The sequence below is a fragment of the Mauremys reevesii genome, linkage group 3, assembly GCF_016161935.1.
Source record: "Mauremys reevesii isolate NIE-2019 linkage group 3, ASM1616193v1, whole genome shotgun sequence".
Taxonomy (NCBI): Eukaryota; Metazoa; Chordata; order Testudines; family Geoemydidae; genus Mauremys; species Mauremys reevesii.
Genome location: NC_052625.1, coordinates 198369803 through 198391897, shown reverse-complemented (window position 1 = coordinate 198391897; position 22095 = coordinate 198369803). Strand labels below are relative to the sequence as shown.

Here is a 22095-nt window from a genome sequence, read left to right as displayed (position 1 = left end):
TGAGGACAGATTCAACCATAGTATTTTAATGTTAGCGCTTACCATATTAACAACTTCCAATCTGATTCCATTATAACCCCTTCTTCTCACATGCTTGTCCATTCCTGGAAAGGTCTCCTTTCCGGATATCATTTCTGGATATGAAAGGCCTGCTATCATCAAACTCCAAGGAGTTGGGACGATCTGTTGTGAGTCTCTCTTGCAAGAAAAAAAGCAGGGGAGAGTAGGAGAACGTATCTTAACAGAAAGAAATGACTCAAAAATGAAGCCTGCAAAAGCAAACTGGGAGGAGCTCAGAAAAGAGCTGAGTAGGAGAGGATTTGGGAGTTCTACATGAAAAGAGCTGTGGGGAAGAAATGTTCATTCAGTTCAGAAAGATTTGTTTATTCAAGTTTTGACTTTTGTTTTCCCCAGTTCATGGTTCCGATGGGGGCTAAATCAACCACCCAAGCTGATGAGAAGGTAAGCTGCCCCTTCACCGTGCGGATATAACCAACTCCATTCCACTGTGAAATATTGGAAATGAACAAAATGATGAAAAAGTGAGAACTGCTTTTTTGCAGCTGGGTTACAGAAAATGTGGGTCCAGATCCTGAAAATATGATGAGAATACAGTTGCTGCTATGTGTGTTTCTGGGATGGAGGTGCTTGTGAGCACATGTGTGAAGACTGCCGTGCCTGCTTGGCCAGCTCTCTGTGGTTAAAACCAGATTCCTCCAGGCCTAAATGCTCCAGTGTCTTCAGTTTGAACAAAAGCAACTTTTGTTCAAAACAGCTTCACAGCATCCAGCCTTTAGCTGGAGCCTGTAACAGATTCACAGCCACCACTGCTGGGGATGTGTAACACACTGACCGCTGGGGCACACGTGTGAATTATCAGATGTGCTCACTCTTCAATGGAATTCAATAAATACCAGTGCACTTTAAGGACTGATTTTACCTTCAGTCCTTAAGGTCCCTCAGTACCTACTCGTTGCCTTCACATTTCTCCTTTCAGAATTCCAGAGCAGTTACAATCCTTGGTGACTTCATTGCTCACATTGTTCAGAATTTCTGTTTACTGGTTTAAATGTGAAAATTCTTAGAGTGAAGTTAATTTGGTCTCCTTGCTTATCTGTTGTCCATTCTAGCCCTGTGCTGCTTGTTACCTGCTGGATCTCCCCTTACACTATACAGGAGCCTCAGCAGGCTCAGAATAATTTTGCAGCAGGGGCAGGACTCAGAGAAGAAGTTGGGAGGGGTGAGTCATTTTCCCACACAGTGTGGGCTTGTCTACTCATAAACAGCTACTGTAGCACCACGTCAGCACTGTTGCTGTGCCAAGGTGCTTCAGTGAGGGAGCTACCTAGTGCAATGGGAGATGTTCTCCCATCAGTGTAGGCATCCATCATGTTTAAAGCTGGTGAACAGTCAATAAGCACTGATTCCTCTCCTCACCCCTTGAATTCATGTCTCTATTTTTGGTTGTTTCTTATCTTTTTAGAATGTTAATAGAAAGGATTTTATTTTTTAATAACCTGCCTTTTTTTCTAGAGAGTAAGGCATAGAGGGGAGATCCATGTTCCAAAGTCAAATATATTTACCAGGTGAGCCAGGTAGGCAGCTAGCTCACATGTTTAGCTATATCTGACTATGTTGATTAAGTCTCTGTAGCACAATGTGGCAGGAGAGAAAAGAATCCCCTGCTCTGGAGATAACCGGGAATAGCTGCACTCACCGTTCAGTGATGGGGAAATTCCTGCTCTGGATTTGATTTGAAATGCAATGCCACATTTTCCTTGTCTGAATGGATATAAACACAGAATGTGAGAGTTTCTTTCCTTTTTGCAGCTGAGCCAGTGAATGACGGCAGCAGAGATTATCAATGCAGGATATCTGGAAATCTGGCAGATGACGCCTTGCTTCTAAAATCCCTGGATCCTTTTCCTCTGGGCTGCAGAGAATGTCTCAAGCTAGAAAAAAATCCACAAGAGACCCCTTGTGTCACTCAAAATAACTTGTTCTTCTTGCTTCAATAAAAGTAACTGGTTGTGGTGGTGTATTGCACATATGTGTGGGACTCTTTTATTAGCACGATGTGGCTGTTTTGCTATTTCTTTTCGATAAAAATTCCTTTCTTCTTCTCTTTACATTAAATATAAATAAAATAAAAGTTCACTGTCATGTGTTAAATCAACACAGCTCTGTCTCTGGATGAGGGGACACACATTTGTACGTCTCAGCAAGCTCACTAGGATCAATGTTTACCTGTTCCTTCTTCCTTTAACAAATCCTGCTGCCAACCTTCCCAGTGGACTGGGAGTGGAGGAGCTGTGGCCACCAGCCCTCCGGGGCTTGGGGGCTAACCTTGGGCAGGACTGGGCTAGTGGCCATGGGGAGGAAGGTCTATGGGCTCTTGGGCATGTATGGAAGGGATTGGGCCTCGGGCAGAAGGGGCAGAACTGGGGACAAGCCTCCCCCAGCCGGTGGTTCATGCAGTGCCCATGTCTTCTCTTGTACCTGAGCTTCCAGACATGGCCATGTGCAACAGGCTTCTGTGCAGGAATCAGGAAGGCAGCACTAATCCCTAAACATCCAGCCGTATAGAAACCTGGCTAAATTTCCAAGTCTGGGTTTAATTGCAGCAGCCACATGGGGTCCTGCCTGGGAGAGGGTGAAACAATGGAGCTCACAGTTCCTTTGCCATTTGTGTGCAGCAGCAAGGTATTGTGACCTGCATCATTTTTCCACAAGCCAGCTCCTGCATTTAGTGCCCTATCCCCGTGTCCTGCGCCCAGGTCTCCCACTCAGCCCTTGCTGTGACATCTTCAGTGAGCAGTGCTAGAGGGACTTTACTGGGAAAAGGCTTTGTGTTTGGAAAGGTGTTTCTTTCTGTATAAACAGCCTCATGAAAAGAGCACTGCCCTGGACATAGAAGACCTGGGGTGACACATAGGCTGACCCCAAGAGGGAGTTTGACAAATTAGGGCAAGTTCCATCGTAGAGATTGATATAAAACACTGCTCTACAGCCAGAATGCTTCTGAAATAAATGTTGTCAAACTTTATTAATTCTGGGTCACTGAGAATGAAAATGATGCTTAAAATTGTTGATTGATATGCTATTGGGTCAGTATATATGACCCTTGACTTGGGAATAGCAGAGGATAAGAGAGTGATAAAGGAAAGGGATCTCAATTTAAACCAGCAATGACAAAAATACATCTTTGACTGGATCTATGAATAAATCTCTGACTGGGTTTGGACAGTACTTGCTTTTTAGGCAAAACAATGAATGATGCAATTTGAAGATGGTATTGCGTCATATATGATATGAATTGCATCATGTTATTCCTAGAAGTCATGGATGATGCAATCATAACGAAGTTTACATCACTCTGCTGAACAAATTGCCCTATATCAGCTATAGAAATCACACAGTCTCGTGCTCTCTTATTTGTCAGTGTTTGATTTTGCAAAGGGACACATTTCTGTTTAGCCAAAGTGAGCAGAGATGCCTCGTACTTGTGTGAACAGTACAGATAACTTCTGCTATGTTTGTGGTGAAGTGATTTTTGCATCACAAAAGCGCAGTATAACCACTATGGTTAAGAAAGCCTATCACCTTTATTTTGACTGCAAAATTGGCGATCAGGACAAGAGGTGGGCCCCACACATCTGCTGCAACACTTGTGCAACAAATCTTCTCCAGTGGTTGAACAGGAAAAGGAAATCTATGCCTTTTGCAGTGCCAATGATTTGGAGAGAGCCAACAGATCATACCAGCAATTGTTACTTCTGCATGGTGCCTCCAGTTGGGAAAGGAGTGTCAAAGAAGAAAAAGTGGACTGTGCATTATCCAAACATTCCATCAGCTATACGCCCAGTACCCCACGGAGAAGGACTGCCGGTTCCTGATGCACCAGAATCATTCTCACTTGAGTCAGACGAGGAAGAGGAAGAGGATGAAACTTCTGGTCCTGAACCATCAATGTCACAGGACCCACATTTTCTCCCATCCTCCTCCTCTGAACCACACCTCATAACACAAGGTGAACTGAATGACCTTGTCAGGGATTTGGAACTACCCAAGAGTAAGGCAGAGCTGTTGGGCTCCAGACTACAGCAGTGGAATCTCCTGGCAGGTGATGTTAGGGTTTCCATGTTCCGTGACCGTCAAAAGGATCTTGTCCCATTCTTCTTCATGGAAGGTGATCTTGTAGCCTGCAACAACATCGATGGTGTGATGGCAGCCCTTAACATCGTTCACGATCCAGATGAGTGGAGACTGTTCATTGATTCATCGAGGACGAGTCTTAAAGCTGTTTTACTGCATAATGGCAATGTTTTGCCATCAATTCCAGTTGGTCATGCAGTCCATATGAAGGAAACCTATGACAACATGAAAGAACTTTTGAGGTGCATAAACTATGACCAACATCAGTGGCAGCTTTGTGGCGATTTGAAGGTTGTTGCTCTCTTGCTTGGTCTGCAGACTGGATACACAAAGTACTGCTGTTTTCTCTGTGAATGGGATAGTCGTGCAAGAGATTCCCACTACATCAAGAAAGATTGGCCACTCTGACAGTCATTGGAGCCTGGGACGAAAAGTGTTCAGCATCCACCACTTGTTGAATCAAGGAAGATTTTGTTACCACCCTTACACATCAAGCTGGGTCTGATGAAGAACTTTGTCAAGGCCATTGACAAAAGACAAGCAGCTTTCAAGTACCTCCGTGGAAAATTTCCAAGGTTAAGTGAAGCTAAGATAAAGGAAGGTGTCTTTGTTGGTCCTCAGATTCGTGAACTTCTTCGAGATGATGCATTTGACCATGCACTGCGTGGCAAGGAAAAGACGGCATGGAAAGCCTTCCAGTTAGTGGCAATAAATTTTCTCGGAAACAACAAGGCAGACAACTACGGGTTGTTGGTGGTGTCATTACGCTCATGACAGAAAAGAGTAAATGGTTTAGTATAATCAGGAAGTCCCAGGGCCGGAGCAGTAGAAAGTCTCTGTTTAATAGCAACAAAAGCACTCTCAGCCTCTGGGGGCCAAGGAAGTGGCTCAGGGGTACCAGACTTAGTCAGATCCTGCAAGGGTTTAATCACTGTTGCATAACCTAAAATCCACTGTCTGCAATATCCAGTCATGCCCAGAAAAGTACGCATTTGAGAAACAGTACTAGGCCTAGGCATATTTAAAAGAGCTGAAACACGAGAGTCTGATAAATGACGCTTGCCATGAGAAATATCATGACCAAGATAATAAACCTTGGGTTGACACAGTTGGAGTTTCGCCAGGGATGCTTTGTGACCTTTGGCAGCTAAAGCAGTTAAAAGAGTCAGAGTATCAGTTTTGGAAGAGTCAAAAGAGAAAGACGCCAGAAAAGGTCATCCACATACTGTATAAGAACTGATTTTCCAGGGAAAACCACATCATCCAGATCCTTCTTTAGGATCTGAGAAAACAGGGATGGAGATTCAGTATACCCTTGGGGTAACCTGGTCCAGGTATACTGACATCCGTTATAAGTAAAGGCAAACAAATACTGACTATCCGGGTGAATTGGAATTGAAAAAAAAGCTGAACACAAATCTACAACAGAAAAATAAGTGGCTGACGGTGGAATACAAGAAAGAATGGTAGCTGGATTTGGAACCACTGGAAAAGAAGGCAAAACCACAGCATTAATAGCGCGAAGGTCTTGAACAAACCGAAAGGTGTTCCTTCCTGGCTTCTTTACAGGAAAGATAGGAGTATTACAAGAACTAATAGTGGGAACAATAATACCCTGTTGCAATAAAGATTCTATAACTGGAGCTATGCCTGCCACTGCTTCAGGACGCAGTGGGTATTGTGGAATCCTTGGCAAAAGCTTAGCAGGGTCCACAAGAATCTTAACCAGTTCGGCAGTTCTAATCTGTCCCACCTCATTTGCATGACGAGACCAGAGATGGGGGGGCACTTGTGACAACAAATGCACAAGGTCAGGGCTGAGTGGAGACTTCGACGCAGCTGGCTCGGATATATGGAGTGTGGCCAACACCAGGTTAGTATTCTCATCAGGAACCTGTAAGAATACGCCATCTGGTGTACAGTAAATGGTACAACCTAATTTACACAACAGATCTCTTCCCAGCAAATTCACAGGAGAAGTAGAACTGAGTAGAAAGGAATGTTTATCTTCTAGAGGGCCAAGACAAATTTCGAGGGGTACGGAGACAGGATGCGAAACAGGACAGTTTGAAATGCCCACAGCATTAACAGACAAAGTGGACAAAGGAACAGAGGGAAACTCTGAGGATCTCAGAGCAGACCTACTAGCCCCAGTGTCCACAAGACAAGTAACAGATTTACCAGCAATATTACAATCAACAAATGGGCCTTCTTGATTAATAGGAATTAAAGGATTCATGATGCAGTGGTTTCCTCAGGCTGTCCTAGTAAGGGGTTCCTTGTGGGGAGAATACAGGAGCTTCAGGATTTGGGAACTGAGTAGGATTTTGAACTAACCGATTTGGACACTCATTCCTCCAGTGTCCCTCCTGACCACAAAAGTGGCATGCAGTGCTCCCAGTCGGGGCAGGATTCTGGGCAGGATATGAGGAACCCATTCCCATACCTCTCCCACGACCTCGTCCCCGTCCTCTTCTCATTCCCCCACGACCCCTGTTCTGATAAGTTTGTAACTGTAAAGCCATAAGTTTTGTTTCACTGGTTTCTTTCTTCTGGTCTATGCAAGCCGTACAATGATTTGCAACTGTCACCAATTCTGAAAGGGGTTTAGTTTGCCAGCCAATACAAATAGTTCTTAATGGTTGCTGAACTTTTGGCAAGAGTCCCTGAACAAAAGCAGCTCCTACCGCTTCCCTGGCATTATCAGCTGGATCAGTAATTCCTGAATGCTGTTCAAAGACCTTAGTCAGTCGATCAAGATAATCAGCAGGGGATTCCCCCTTATTTTGTTTACAATTCGCAATCTTAGTCCAATCTGTTTTCTTAGGACAAACTTCTGAAATAGAGGTCAAGAGACGATTCCTAGCCTCTGTCAAAGCATCCCCAATACCAGGGTCGGCATCAGGCCAAGCTGCCTGTCTGTTAAGTCGTTGCTGAACTTCAGCTGGCAGTACTGCTCGTAAAAGCTGATTAATATCTGCCCAAGATGGATTATAGCACTGAATCACTGTCTGGAGCTCTTCTCTAAACTTTACCGGCTCCTCCCTGATTTTAGGAAATTCTTTCACCAAGTTTCTAAGATCTCCAGGCGTCCAAGGGGCATGTACCTTAACCAACCCCCCTACAGCCCCAGCTCCAGGCAAGTCTCGTAAAGGAGCCTGGAGTGCCTGTGTCGTGCTTCTAAGAAAGTAGCCGGCATTGTTATCAGCAGAAGCAGGGTTAAGCGGACTACTGGTGTCAGTCAGTAGGGAAGAAGATAATTCCTCCGAAGAAGGAGAATGAACAACTTGTGCAGTTGATACTTGCGGCTGCGAAACAATCACTGCCTGCACAGCCCGAGAAGGGGAGGCCGTGGGGGGAACTGGCAGCAGCTGTGGAATGCTGCTAAAAAAATCCACTATATCTTCTGTAGTCTCCTCCTCACTTTCAGGTTGAACTAATTGAGGATAAAGAGAAGCAGAGGGTTGCACTGAAGCAGGAAGACATTTGGATGTCTTACATTTAAGTTTTAAATCCTGTACTTCAATTTTTAATTTCTCCTGGGAGTCCTTCAGACTCCGCACCCGAGACTCATGGAGTCTCTTTGTTGCTTCCTCCCACCAAGACAGAAACTGCTCGCACTGCGCAGCAGAGGCGTGTGATTTAAGGGTTTCTCTGAGGTATGTAAGTTTATCTAACTCAAAGGTACCTTCTAATGGGCATTGTTTAAATGAATTTTCACGCGTGTATAGATACCAATCATTTAAATACCTGCAGGTTTGAGGACCATAATGTACGTACATGTAATATGCAGGGGTACCCTTAGAGGGTAAGGGGGAAAGTTTAGACTGTCCCCCCCCCCATTTCCCAGTCACACCAACTGAAGGGGTCCCTGTCCGCGCTAGCGGACCAGAATCTAAGAATCCCTCCCTACAGGGCACTCACGTACAGGAGAGACTCACAAGAAAGACTACGACCCTCTTACACCCCCTTTCAGCAAAGAGCGTCGGCTAGCCGCGTACTCTAATTGCTTCCAGGGAGACGATCAGATTGTCAGTAGCCCACACAGAAGGGAAAGGGAGGGAAGATGGGTTCACACACTCCTAGACCCAGGCAGCTTCCTCGCCGGACTATGCCAAGCTGAGTCAGCCCACCGTGGGTCGGATCTTCTAAAGATCCACTAGTTACTGGGCTTGCGTTAGACTACTCCTGATCATTAGCAATCGCTTCACAGGGCAATCTGGGCGTCTTCCAGCAACAAACACTCACACAGGTATACACACACACACACACACCAAGGCCCCTTTTCCTCTTTTTAACCCTTTTTTAACCTTTTTATCTCTTTTTAAAATTTCTCTTTTTATCTTTTTTTTTTTTTTTTTTTTTTAACCAAGATGCATCGTTACCTGGTCTGGACCAATACTATGAGGCGGTATGACAACCCCTCTTGAGGCGGTAAAAACCCCTCAGCACCGGTGCATTCTAATGCATTACCTTATGCATTACCTGTTGGCCAACTCAGCAGTTCCCAGTACTGCGATAAACTAACCTTATTGGGGCCTCTCCCCAATACCACTCTGCATTTGATCCTGCTGCACAGTCAATAAGTTCAGATGGCGTGAGCCCAGCAGAAACAGACGTCCCCCACAGACAGTCCTCCTCCGATACCCCAATAGAGATTTCAAAAGGTCTCTTACCTCTATTGTGGCGCCATAGGGTTCGAAGGGGAACGATCCGTAGCAGCCGTCTGTGTGTCCGTGGGCGTTGCCATCCCGGACGAGCCCCCAAATTGTCGAAGAAAAACTCAGTTCTCACTTTTATGTTTAGGTGCAGCAAAAACAAATACTTTATTATAATACTCTAGTGAACACAAGAGGGAGAGAGTGTCAGGAACTGGGTTGCCCCTTGTCCTGGACGGATCTCTCTCAATTAGTAAACAATCATAATAATTTTTATACCTTCTTAACAGACAGTGGCTAGCAAACCTGGAGACAGTAAAAGTAAACATTTGCATTTGTTTATACATAAGCCTATTCGTTATCTTATTTGTCTGCAATACTAGAACAGAAAACAAGACTGCAATTCACAAGGTCGTAACGACTTTTCACACAATTCACTCTGCACCAGATACAGGGTAACATCTTAACCTCTGCTAATTAGCTAACATACATTAAGATCCCTTCAAACCTTTATTAATTAATTCTTGGCCTCCACAGTGGAAAACCTCCTCAAGGCATACAAAAGCCTTGGTTGCAACAAGTCACTAAAGAGACATTTTTTGCACTCTCATCTAGATTTTTTTCAACCGAACTGCGGAGCAGTAAGCGACGAGCATGGCGAGCGATTTCACCAGGACTTTGCAACAATGGAGAAACGCTATCAGGGCAAATGGAGCCCATCAATGCTTGCAGACTATTGCTGGACAGTGAGAAGAGATGCTCCATTTAATTAATACAATAGACAAGCCAAGAAGCGCCGAGTAGACACTTAATAGCATTAAACTATGTACATAATAGTTTTTTGCCTTTTGTTTCATAGTAAATTTTAGTTAGATAACCCTTTTGCTGATTTTTAAAGTGTTACATAAAGAGGACAGGTGAAATCTTATCATGTAAAGCAACCATAAACACATGAAAAGACCTAGGTTTACAATTTATAATTAAAACTCTACTATCTACACAATATACATAGACATAAAATGTAAAAACTTAAATATCTTAGAAACAGTAGCCAATCAGTTGGTTTAATTGTCAATTTGAATTCAGCACATCAAAATACATAATACATAGCACATTTTATCTCTGAAGCAGACGACTTCTCAAAAATTGAAGACCGGTGTAACCAGTAGCAAAATATGACATGGTTTCCCTACTAAAAGCTCACCCCCCGCCCACACACACTTTGCCACTCAGAGTGGGGTCCCGGTGCAGGCGCTTGGCACCATCCCAAGAGCGGGTTTGACCCATCAGTTCTGGGACGAGTTGACTCCTATGGAAGAGGATCATGTGCATCCTCAAAGTACTCTTCCTGCTGCCCTCTAGCAAGCAGAGGGGGTTTCAGCCCCATAGGACCACCCAAGAGAGGCTTTGGTCAGCCAGGGAAAGTTTTGAGGAGAACTAACCCATCGCATATGGGGGCACATTATCCCAAAGGCCTCCACCCACCAACTTCTACCAATCGGAGTGGGTCTCAATGTGTAGGCCCTACCAGAAGGAAAACACATACCAATCAGAACATGTATTGGGCCAAATGAAATTCAATAAGGACAAAGGGAAGAATAAACAAAGGCCCAAATTCATAATATCTGACCCCACTGCAACAGGACAACTGACTTGGCATCAGCACTGTTGAGAAGGATCGGGAAGTTGTGGTGGATCACAACCTCAACGTGACTCAACAATGGGATGCTGTTGCAATAAAATCAAATAAAATTTTGCATTGCATTATCAGAGGCATAGCTTGCAAGTCACGGGAGGTGATAGTATTAATCTACTCGGCACAGGTTAGGCCTCAGCTGGAGTACTGTGTCCAACTTTGGCACAGCTGTATAGAAAGCTGTATAGAAATGGGAAATTTTCTCTCCTGCCACAGAGGGCAGAACAAGATGCAGTGGCTTCAAACAATATGTGACAGTGTGGACTAGGCCCTGAGTCACCCAGCTGGAAGCCTCTGGGTCCTGCCACACCCTTCCCAGGAAAGGAGCAGGAGAGGAAAGTTCTCCGAGTGGCTTAGAGAGGTTGCAAACAGCTAGCCAATCAGAGAGGCTGCAGGGAACATCCAATCAGGGCCCAGGAGGCCTGTACAAAATGGATATGCACCACAAAAGACTCAGATGAGACCAGATGGTGCTCCTGGGCGGTCAAAGCGAACTTCAGCACCACAAACAGTTCAGTGCTGGCTGGGACCCAGGGAAGGGAGAAGGAGCTCCTGGCTGGCTGCTGGGCCTGAACACAGAAGAGCCCTGATCAAATGTCAGAGGGGTAGCCGTGTTAGTCTGGTTCTGTAGAAGCAGCAAAGAGTCCTGTGGCAATAAAGTGAATACCACTGCTTGCATCCGAAGAAGTGGGTATTCACCCACGAAAGCTCATGCTGCAAAACGTCTGATAGTTTATAAGGTGCCACAGGATTCTTTGCTGCTTCTGATCAAATGGTGAAGCTTTATTGAAGGCTGGGCTGTGGGGAAGTTTCCCAGGGAACTGAAAGCATTTTAAGTAAAGGGACATCGCAGTGCATAGCTGCTATTCTAAGGGTAGGTCTATACTTACCCGCCTGGTGGACGCGTAGAGTTCGACTTCTCGGAGTTCGAACTATCGCGTCTAATCTAGACGCGATAGTTCGAACTCCGAACGGGCTCCCGTCGACTCTGTAACTCTACCACCGCGAACGTCGGTGGCGGAGTCGACGGGGGAGCCACAGACTTCGATCCCGCGGTGTCTGGATGGGTGAGTAGTTCGAACTACGGTAGTTCGAGTTCAGCTACGCTATTCGCGTAGCTGAACTTGCGTACCTTAGTTTGACCCCCCCCCAGTGTAGACCAGGCCTAAGTGTCCCTAGGCTAGGAACCAGAGTAGTGGATGAGCTAGGGTTCCCCCCATAGGCCACTGTGGAAGTGAGATACAATCGGACAGCGATAAACTCCCAGAAATGGAAACTGAACTGTTAAGTGGCCCAGTTGGAGAGTTGGAGCCAGAATGACCCAGGGGGGGAAGTCAGGGTATTTCCTTCATGGACAATTTCAGAAAGAGGCTGTATAGCCATCTCTCTTGGCTGGTTTGGAGCCAAAGATACCTGTGTCTTGGCAGCGGGTTAGGCTAGATCACTCTTGCTGTGCTTCTATCCCTGTGATTTCAGGAGTCTATGATTCTAGGGGTTTAGGCTGCACCGCAGCACCATCGGTGCATGAACGAGGCTGGCTTGTTTCAAAAGCGTGTTTCTCAGAAATCGTGGAAATACTGAGAGGAAACAGGGCCTCCTTCTACCCCCCTGCCCATGAGAACGATGGGATTTGTTTGAGTTTTGACATGTTTTTGTAATAATGTTCTCCCCTGCGCAGTATGATCAAAACAACACAGACCCTTAGACCCGAATGTAAACGACTTCACAATTGAAAAGAAAGAGACTGTTGAAATGGAAATTTCTCCAGCATCAACAGCTGACAGGTGGTTGAATCCCAGTAAATATATTTTGATTTTGATTTTTGGGGGAGGGGAGGGTTTTTTAAACAATTTTGGTTTTAATCAAATATATAGGTGTGGGTGGGTTTTGGTGAGAAAGAGAGATCAGAGAGGGTATTTTTGGTGAAGTTTGTAAAATGGTTACTTGATTGGAATGTTTGTGATTTCCTAATCAGGCCTGTGCAGCTCTCTTGATAATACCATAGTCAACTACAGAGACACCGCCAAGAAAGAACTGGGAATCTGCTATGACTTTTAATTACATTGCCAGCACAAAACTACAGAATCACAGAATCTAAGGGCTGGAAAGGACCTTGCAAAGTCATCTAGTCCAGTCCCCTGCATTTCCGGCAGGAGCATGAGGAGCACAAACAAGGTTTCAGGACAGTCCAAAGCTAAAGGACAAAACAAAAGCCGCTGCTAAAAAGTAACCATGCAAACCCATCTCAGTTCTTCAGTGGTCAACACCATACCAAGTCCTGAGAAAATTATGAGTGTGACCACACAGATTAACAAACCCAGAGCACGCGCTGTAGGGATTTGAATAAAAAGAACAAGTATTGAAACCTGATGTAATGCCCACATATCTCTTTGGGAAGCATTTGAAAATTGTTATGCACTAGTCTCTTCTCTCAGTAAGCTAGCCACAAGTCTTCAGTATTTTAAAAACATTTGGAAAAAAACATATTGCTTTGTTCAGAAACCTGATGGCCAGTATATGCTCCAGGGTTCTAAAAGAAAAGATGGCTGGAAATGACCTCAACAATACAACAGCCCTTGTGGATTATTTTGAAAAATATTTTAGCAAATTCCCCAGAAGGCTCTGTAGAGGGTCGCTCATCTACTCCTGATAATTAGAGGCCTACCAAATTCATGGTCCACTTTGGTCAATTTCATGGTCATAAGATTTTTAAAATAGTAAATTTCATTAGTTCAGTTATTTAAATGTGAAATGTCACCGAGTTGTAATTGTAGGGGTCCTGACCCAAAAAGGAGTTGTGAAGGGGTTGCAAGATTATTCTTGTGGGGAAGGGTTGATGATGTGGTGGGTGAAACTTACACAGAGGAAAAGAGTCTTGTTTTTCATTCACAAGCAAATCCCTAGTACCTTGGGAACCAAAATGGCAGTTGCTCCAGGATAATTAAGGCACCTGGGGCCAATTAAGAACTTTCTAGAAGGCACCAGAGAGAGCTACATTGATTGGTGCATCTGCAGCCAATCAGGACAGGCTAATCAGGGCACCTGATATAAAAAGGGGGAGCTCACTCCAGTCGGGGTGGAGGAGCCAGAGGAAGGAAGTGCGTATGAGGAGCTGGGAGTCAGAGACACAAGGAACTAAGAACCGAGAAGGTGTACTACTGGAGGATTGAGGAAACACCATACAATCAAGCATCATCAGACACCAGGAGGATCCTATGGTGAGGATAAAGAAGGTGTTTGAAGGAGGCTATGGGGAAGTAGCCCAGGGAGCTGTAGCAGTCAAGCAGCGGTAACAAGTAGCACTATAGAGACTGCTGCAATTCACAGGGCCCTGGGCTGGAACCCGGAGTAGAGGGTGGGACCGGGTTCCCCCCAAGTCTCGCTACTCCTAAACAGATATAGGAGGAGTTGATCCAGATTGTGGGTTTCATCCAAGGGGAAGACCACTGAGGGGAGGAAAATCTGCCAATAAGCGCAGGACCTACTAGGGGAGAGGAGGAACTTTGCCACAACTGGTGTCAAGAGTGGGATCTTAGGTGTGCACAGCGCGGCGGAAGAAGGAGGGTGATTTAAAAACACACACAAAAAAAATTAAAAAAAAAAAAAAAAAAGGAAGGGGGTTTACAATTTGTTACCACAATGGATGATGTAGTACGGGCACTGATACAAGCCACGGCGGCCCAGCAGGAGGCTACCCGTGTCCAGGCAGCTGCCCAGCAAGAAGCAGTGCGGCTGCAGCAAGAAACTAACCGCCTGCTGATGGACCAAGCTGTTCAAGACCGAGCTATGTTGTAGGAACTGGTGAGCCAGGTAAAGACCCTTGCAGAAATGAACCGTGGGCATGATGGGACACGGCTCATACGGGCTAACCATTGGCTGCAGAAAATGACAAGGGAAGATGACGTAGAGGCATACCTTCTGGCCTTTGAGAGGACAGCTCTACGGGAGGCCTGGACTCGAGATCAGTGGGCTAGCATCCTTGCCCCGTTCCTGTGTGGGGAGGCCCAGAAGGCCTACCATGATCTGCCTGAAGAAGCTGCAGCAGACTACTCCCAGCTGAAGGCAGAAATCTTGGCCAGGTCTGGGGTAACATCCGCAGTACGGGTCCAGCGGTATCATGAGTGGAGGTACCGGGAAGACAAAACCCCGCGGTCCCAATTATATGACCTCATCCATCTCGCACGAAAATGGTTGCAAACAGAATCCCGGAGTCCGGAAGAAATACTGGAGGTTCTGGTCATCGACCGGTACACGAGGGCATTGCCACCAGATCTCCGCAAATGGGTAGGCCAGAACGAGCCGTGCACTTATGATGAGATGATCATGCTGGTAAAAAGACGCATGACAGCCAAAGAATTGACCCAACTACGCAAGGAAAGCCCTTTCCGTAGCAAACACCCAACCCAACCCGGGAAGGAGGGACAGCCAAACCCCTGGGGAGTCCTAGGTGGAGGAAGGGGGGGGCTGAAAACCCACAGAGACTCCAGAAGGAAGGGATTGGCCTGAGTGGAGGGAACCCTGGGACTAAACCCCCTGGCCCACATGATGGGAGACTGACTAGAAACAGTTATAGATGTTATGCATGTGGGGAGTGGAGACACATAGCAGCACAGTGTCCCAGCACCGAAGAACCTATGCAATGCAACTTGGGGGATTGGGAGGTCTCATGCTCCCTTATCCACCTTGCGGGCGTTGCATTAGCCCCACATAACTACACCAGGCCAGTGAAGATAAATGGAACAGAGACTACAGCACTGGTGGACTCAGGGAGTGCTATCACCCTTATATCGTGTAAGCTGGTAAAAAATAGCCAGCTGCTACAAGCCAAACGTGTAGCAGTGACATGTGTGCATGGGGCCATGAGCCAATACCCCACCATCCCAGTGGAGATAGAGGTTCAGGGGAACCCCATTGAGGTGACAGTGGGCGTTTTTCCTAAACTCCCATATCCTGTAGTTATTGGGAGAGACTATCCAGGGTTTGATAATTTACTTCCCCCAGAGAGGTTGCAGGGAAGTGGAGACCCTGTTGGCAGCAACTCATCATTGGGGGACTGTCAAACCCCCATGTTTTCTGAGTTTTCTCAGGATCTATTCTCAGCCCCCCAAAAGGGCCGGAAGACAAAAAAAGAAAGGAAGGCCGCGAAGGCTTTGGGAACCCAGATCCTGACCCAGGGCCAGAAGACAGCGCTAGTAGGCAGAAGTGCACGAGCAGCCAACAGAGACACTACCCACACGGAAGGCGAGCCAGAGGCTGGCCCCAGCCATGATGGCGACAGGCCATTGGAAGAAGCAGAAGCCGGCCCCTGGGAGCTCAGGCAGGGTAGTCCTGGGAGAGAGACATTCGGACGGGACCAGGCAGAGGACCCCAGATATGATAACGCCAGGAAAGAGGTGGCTGAGATAGATGGGATAGCAGTAGAAGGGAAGGTCCGAGGTCCAGTACCCTACTTTATAGTGAAGAAAGATCTCCTGTACCGTGTGGTGCAAATGCAGGAGCAGGAGATACATCAACTTCTGGTGCCCCAAAAACATCAAAAAGCCATATTGAGCCTTGCCCACAGTCACCTGTTTGGAGGACACTTAGGGGTAGAGAAAACCCAGGCCAGGATCCTGCGGAGGTTCTTCTGGCCAGGAATACATGAAGACGTCAGGCGGTACTGCACCTCTTGTCCAGAGTGTCAGCTACATAGCCCTCGCCCACACTTACGGGCCTCTTTGATACCTCTTCCAATAATAGAGGTACCATTTGAGCGCATAGCCATGGATCTGATTGGGCCCCTAGAGAAGACAGCTCGGGGCCACCAACATGTACTGGTTATACTAGACTATGCAACCCGATACCCGGAAGCTGTTCCCCTACGCAACACAGCTTCCAAGACAATAGCTAAGGAGCTAGTACAGATATTTTCCCGGGTTGGGCTACCCAAGGAGATGCTGACTGATCAAGGGACACCTTTCGTGTCTAAGTTGATGAAAGATCTCTGTTCATTGCTCCATGTACAAGCCCTACGGACCTCTGTATACCACCCACAAACAGATGGCCTTGTGGAAAGGTTCAACAGGACCCTCAAGGCCATGATCAGAAAAGTGGTGAGCCGGGATGGGAAAGACTGGGATACCCTATTGCCTTACCTCATGTTCGCCATCTGGGAAGTTCCACAAGCCTCCACAGGCTTCTCTCCATTCAAACTACTATATGGGCGCCACCCCCGAGGCATATTGGATATAGCCAGAGAAGCCTGGGAAGAGGAGCCAAATCCCGGAAGGAACATAGTCGAGCATGTACTATAGATGAGGGATCGGATAGACCAAGTTACACCCATTGTACGAGAACACTTAGAAAAAGCACAGGAGACCCAACTGACCCATTATAACCACCAAGCAAAGCTTCGACGTTTCCAACCAGGGGATCGAGTAATGGTCCTTGTGCCCACAGCAGAAAGAAAGCTGTTGGCCCAGTGGCAGGGACCCTATGAAGTGATTGAAGCCATGGGAGAGGTAAACTATAAGGTACGGCAGCCAGGCCGCAGGAAACCGGAGCAAATTTACCACATCAATCTTCTAAAACCGTGGCATGATTGGGAGGCATGCTTAGTCACCCGGGAGACTCTTCCTCAGGAAGATAACGTACATGAGCAAGTGAAGATATCACCCGACTTGACGCCAATCCAAAAGATCAAGGCAGCCGACATGATTAATCGCAACCGAGATGTATTCTCTACAAAACCGGGGTGGACGACTGAGACCTATCACCATATCCGCACGATCCCCGGAGCCAAAATAACACTGAGACCCTACCGAATCCCAGCAGCCAAAAGAGAAGAAATCAAGGCCGAAGTAAAGAAAATGTTAGAATTAGGCGTTATGGAAGAATCCTACAGTCAGTGGTGCAGTCCAATTGTTCTAGTGCCCAAACCTGATGGTACCATGAGATTCTGTAATGACTTTCGCCGACTGAATGAAGTATCCCAGTTTGATGCATACCCCATACCACGCATCGACGAACTGGTTGACCGACTGGGTACCGCCCGCTTCTTGACTACACTGGATCTGACAAAAGGGTATTGGCAGATTCCCCTGACCAAAGAAGCGAAAGAAAAGACAGCGTTCTCCACCCCTGATGGGCTATTCCAGTACACTGTCCTCCCTTTTGGGTTACATGGGGCCCCAGCCACATTCCAGCGCCTCATGGATAAGCTGCTGCGCCCCCATACTAGTTATGCAGCTGCATACCTAGATGATGTCATCATCCATACGCCAGACTGGGGAACCCACTTGGAGAAAGTTGAGGCAGTACTACGCACCTTAAGGCGGGCTGGCCTCACCGCTAATCCTGCTAAGTGTGCCATAGGACTAGCAGAGGCTAGGTACCTGGGATATATTGTAGGAAGGGGTATAGTGAGGCCCCAAACTAATAATCTAGAAGCGATTCAAAACTGGCCCCGGCCGACCCGAAAGAAGCAGGTCCGTGCATTCCTAGGCCTGGTAGGCTACTACCGACGGTTTATTCCCCAATTCGCCAGTAGGGCAAGTCCTCTAACGGATTTGGTGAAGGCTAGAGGTCCGGACATGGTGAAATGGACCGACGCTGCAGAAGGGGCGTTTGTAGACCTTCGGACAGCCCTCTGTAATGACCCCGTACTCATAGCCCCGGACTTTACCAAGGGGTTTATTTTACAGACAGATGCCTCTGAGGTGGGGTTGGGGGCAGTTCTGTCCCAAATGATTGGAGATGAAGAACACCCGATTCTCTACCTAAGCAGAAAGCTGCTCCCACGAGAACAGAAGTATGCAGTAGTCGAGAGAGAATGCCTTGCTGTCAAATGGGCCATGGAGACGCTGCGTTATTACCTCTTAGGCCGACGGTTTACTCTTGTGACGGACCATGCACCCCTTCAATGGATGCAGAGGAATAAGGAAAAGAATGCGAGGGTCATCAGGTGGTTCTTATCCCTCCAACCGTTCCAGTTCCGCATACGGCATAGGGCTGGATGCCACCACGGCAACGCTGATGGTCTTTCCCGAGCACTCTGCCTGGCGTCCCAAGTTGCCCAACCCTATGGTGTTGAGCAGAGGGGGGGGATATGTGATGGAGCAAGGCCGGATGGTTACAGGAAAGGACTCAGGAAGAGGTATGTTAGCCCCAGGCTAAGCAAATCCCTAGTACCTTGGGAACCAAAATGGCAGTTGTTCCAGGATAATTAAGGCACCTGGGGCCAATTAAGAACTTTCTAGAAGGCACCAGAGAGAGCTACATTGATTGGAGCACCTGCAGCCAATCAGGACAGGCTAATCAGGGCACCTGATATAAAAAGGGGGAGCTCACTCCAGTCAGGGGTGGAGGAGCCAGAGGAAGGAAGTGCGTAGGAGGAGCTGGGAGTCAGAGACACAAGGAACTAAGAACTGAGAGGGTGTACTACTGGAGGATTGAGGAAACACCATACAATCAAGCAGCATCAGACACCAGGAGGATCCTATGGTGAGGATAAAGAAGGTGTTTGAAGGAGGCTATGGGGAAGTAGCCCAGGGAGCTGTAGCAGTCAAGCAGCGGTTACAAGTAGCACTATAGAGACTGCTGCAATTCACAGGGCCCTGGGCTGGAACCCGGAGTAGAGGGTGGGACCGGGTTCCCCCCAAGTCTCGCTACTCCTAAACAGACATAGGAGGAGTTGATCCAGACTGTGGGGTTCATCCAAGGGGAAGACCACTGAGGGGAGGAAATCCGCCAATAAGCGCAGGACCTACTAGGGGAGAGGAGGAACTTTGCCACAGTATATTGTGTAGATAGAAGAGTTTTAATCATAAATTGCAAACCTAGGTCTTTTCATGTGTTTATGGTTGCTTTACATGATAATATTTCACCTGTCCTGTTTATGTAACACTTTAAAAAGGGTTATCTAACTAAAATTTATCTAACTAAAATTTATTATGAAACAAAAGGCAAAAAACTATTATGTACTAAGTTTAGTCTTATTCAGTGTCTACTCGGCGCTTCTTGGCTTTTCTCTTGTATTCATTAAATGGAGCATCTCTTCTCACTGTTCAGCAATAGTCTGCAAGCATTGATGGGCTCCATTTGCCCTGACAGCATTTCTCCATTGTTGCAATGTCCTCGTCAAATCACTCGCCGCTCACTGCTCCGCAGTTCGGTGGAAAAAAATCTAGATGAGAGTGCAAAAAATGTCTCTTTAGTGACATGTTGCAACCAAGGCTTTTGTATGCCTTGAGGAGGTTTTCCACCAACAACCTGTAGTTGTCTGCCTTGTTGTTTCCGAGAAAATTTATTGCCACTAACTGGAAGGCTTTCCATGCCGTCTTTTCCTTGCCACGCAGTGCATGGTCAAATGCATCATCTCGAAGAAGTTCACGAATCTGAGGACCAACAAAGACACCTTCCTTTATCTTAGCTTCACTTAACCTTGGAAATTTTCCACGGAGGTACTTGAAAGCTGCTTGTCTTTTGTCAATGGCCTTGACAAAGTTCTTCAACAGACCCAGCTTAATGTGTAAGGGTAGTAACAAAATCTTCCTTGATTCAACAAGTGGTGGATGCTGAACACTTTTCCTCCCAGGCTCCAATGACTGTCAGAGTGGCCAATCTTTCTTGATGTAGTGGGAATCTCTTGCACGACTATCCCATTCGCAGAGAAAACAGCAGTACTTTGTGTATCCAGTCTGCAGACCAAGCAAGAGAGCAACAACCTTCAAATCGCCACAAAGCTGCCACTGATGTTGGTCATAGTTTATGCACCTCAAAAGTTGTTTCATGTTGTCATAGGTTTCCTTCATATGGATTGCATGACCAGCTGGAATTGATGGCAAAACATTGCCATTATGCAGTAAAACAGCTTTAAGACTCGTCTTCGATGAATCAATGAACAGTTTCCACTCATCTGGATCGTGAACGATGTTGAGGGCTGCCATCACACCATCGATGTTGTTGCAGGCTACAAGATCACCTTCCATGAAGAAGAATGGGACAAGATCCTTTTGACGGTCACGGAACATGGAAACCCTAACATCACCTCTAGGAGATTCCACTGCTGTAGTCTGGAGCCCAATAGCTCTGCCTTACTCTTGGGTAGTTCAAAATCCCTGACAAGGTCATTCAGTTCACCTTGTGTTATGAGGTGTGGTTCAGAGGAGGAGGATGGGAGAAAATGTGGGTCCTGTGACATTGATGGTTCAGGACCAGAAGTTTCATCCTCTTCCTCTTCCTTGTCTGACTCAAGTGAGAATGATTCTGGTGCATCAGGAACCGGCAGTCCTTCTCCATGGGGTACTGGGCGTATAGCTGATGGAATGTTTGGATAATGCACAGTCCACTTTTTCTTCTTTGACACTCCTTTCCCAACAGGAGGCACCATGCAGAAGTAACAATTGCTGGTATGATCTGTTGGCTCTCTCCAAATCATTGGCACAGCAAAAGGCATAGATTTCCTTTTCCTGTTCAACCACTGGCGAAGATTTGTTGCACAAGTGTTGCAGCAGAGGTGTGGGGCCCACCTCTTGTCCTGATCGCCAATTTTGCAGTCAAAATAAAGGTGATAGTCTTTCTTAACCATAGTGGTTATACTTCGCTTTTGTGATGCAAAAATCACTTCACAAACAGAGCAGAAGTTATCTGCACTGTTCACACAAGTACGAGGCATCTCTGCTCACTTTGGCTAAACAGAAATGTGTCCCTTTGCAAAATCAAACACTGACAAATAAGAGAGCACGACACTGGATGATTTCTAGAGCTGATATAGGGCAATTTGTTCAGCAGAGTGATGTAAGCTTTGTTATGATTGCATCATCCATGACTTCTAGGAATAACATGATGCAATTCATATCATGTATGATGCAATACCAGCTTCAGATTCCATCATTCATTGTTTTGCCTAAAAAGCAAGTACTGTCCAAACCCAGTCATAGATTTATTCATAGATCCAGTCAAAGATGTATTTTTGTCATTACTGGTTTAAATTGAGATCCCTTCCCTTTATAACTCTCTTATCCTCCGCTATTCCCAAGTCAAGGGTCGTATATACAACCCAATAGCATATCAATCAACAATTTAAAGCATCATTTTCATTCTCAGTGACCCAGAATTAGTAAAGTTAGACTACATTTATTTCAGAAGCATTTTGGCTGTAGAGCAGTGTTATTTTATCTTTGTATTTTGCACCTCCAAATGTGACCACTTCATGAATAATGTGTCCAGTTCTGGTGTACACTATTCAGGAAGAATGTTGATCAGTTGGAGAGGGTTCCGAGATGAGCCATAGGAATGAATAAAGGATTAGAAAATATGACTTCTAGTGATAGACTCAGAAAGTTCAATCTCTTTAGCTTAATAAAGAGAAGATTAAAGGGTGACTTGATCACAATGTATAAGTATGTATGTGAGGAATGTATACTTAATAATGGGCTCTTCAGTCTAGTAAATAAAGGTATTTTGTGATCTGATAACTGGATGTTAAAGATGAACAAATTCAGACTGGAAATAAGGTGTAAATTGTTATCAGTGAAAGTAACTAAACATTGGAAGAATTTTGCAATGTATTCTCCATCTCTGGCAATTTTTAAATCAAGAAGGATT

General features: G+C 46.1%; 1 long non-coding RNA gene across 1 annotated transcript; it reads left to right on the top strand.

The window, feature by feature from the left end:
- The first annotated feature begins 1109 nt into the window (after nt 1-1109).
- Nucleotides 1110-2046, top strand: LOC120401637. The gene is made up of 2 exons (XR_005596607.1): nt 1110-1240; nt 1831-2046. It is a non-coding gene; the product is annotated as an uncharacterized LOC120401637 (long non-coding RNA).
- The last annotated feature ends 20049 nt before the right edge of the window (nt 2047-22095 follow it).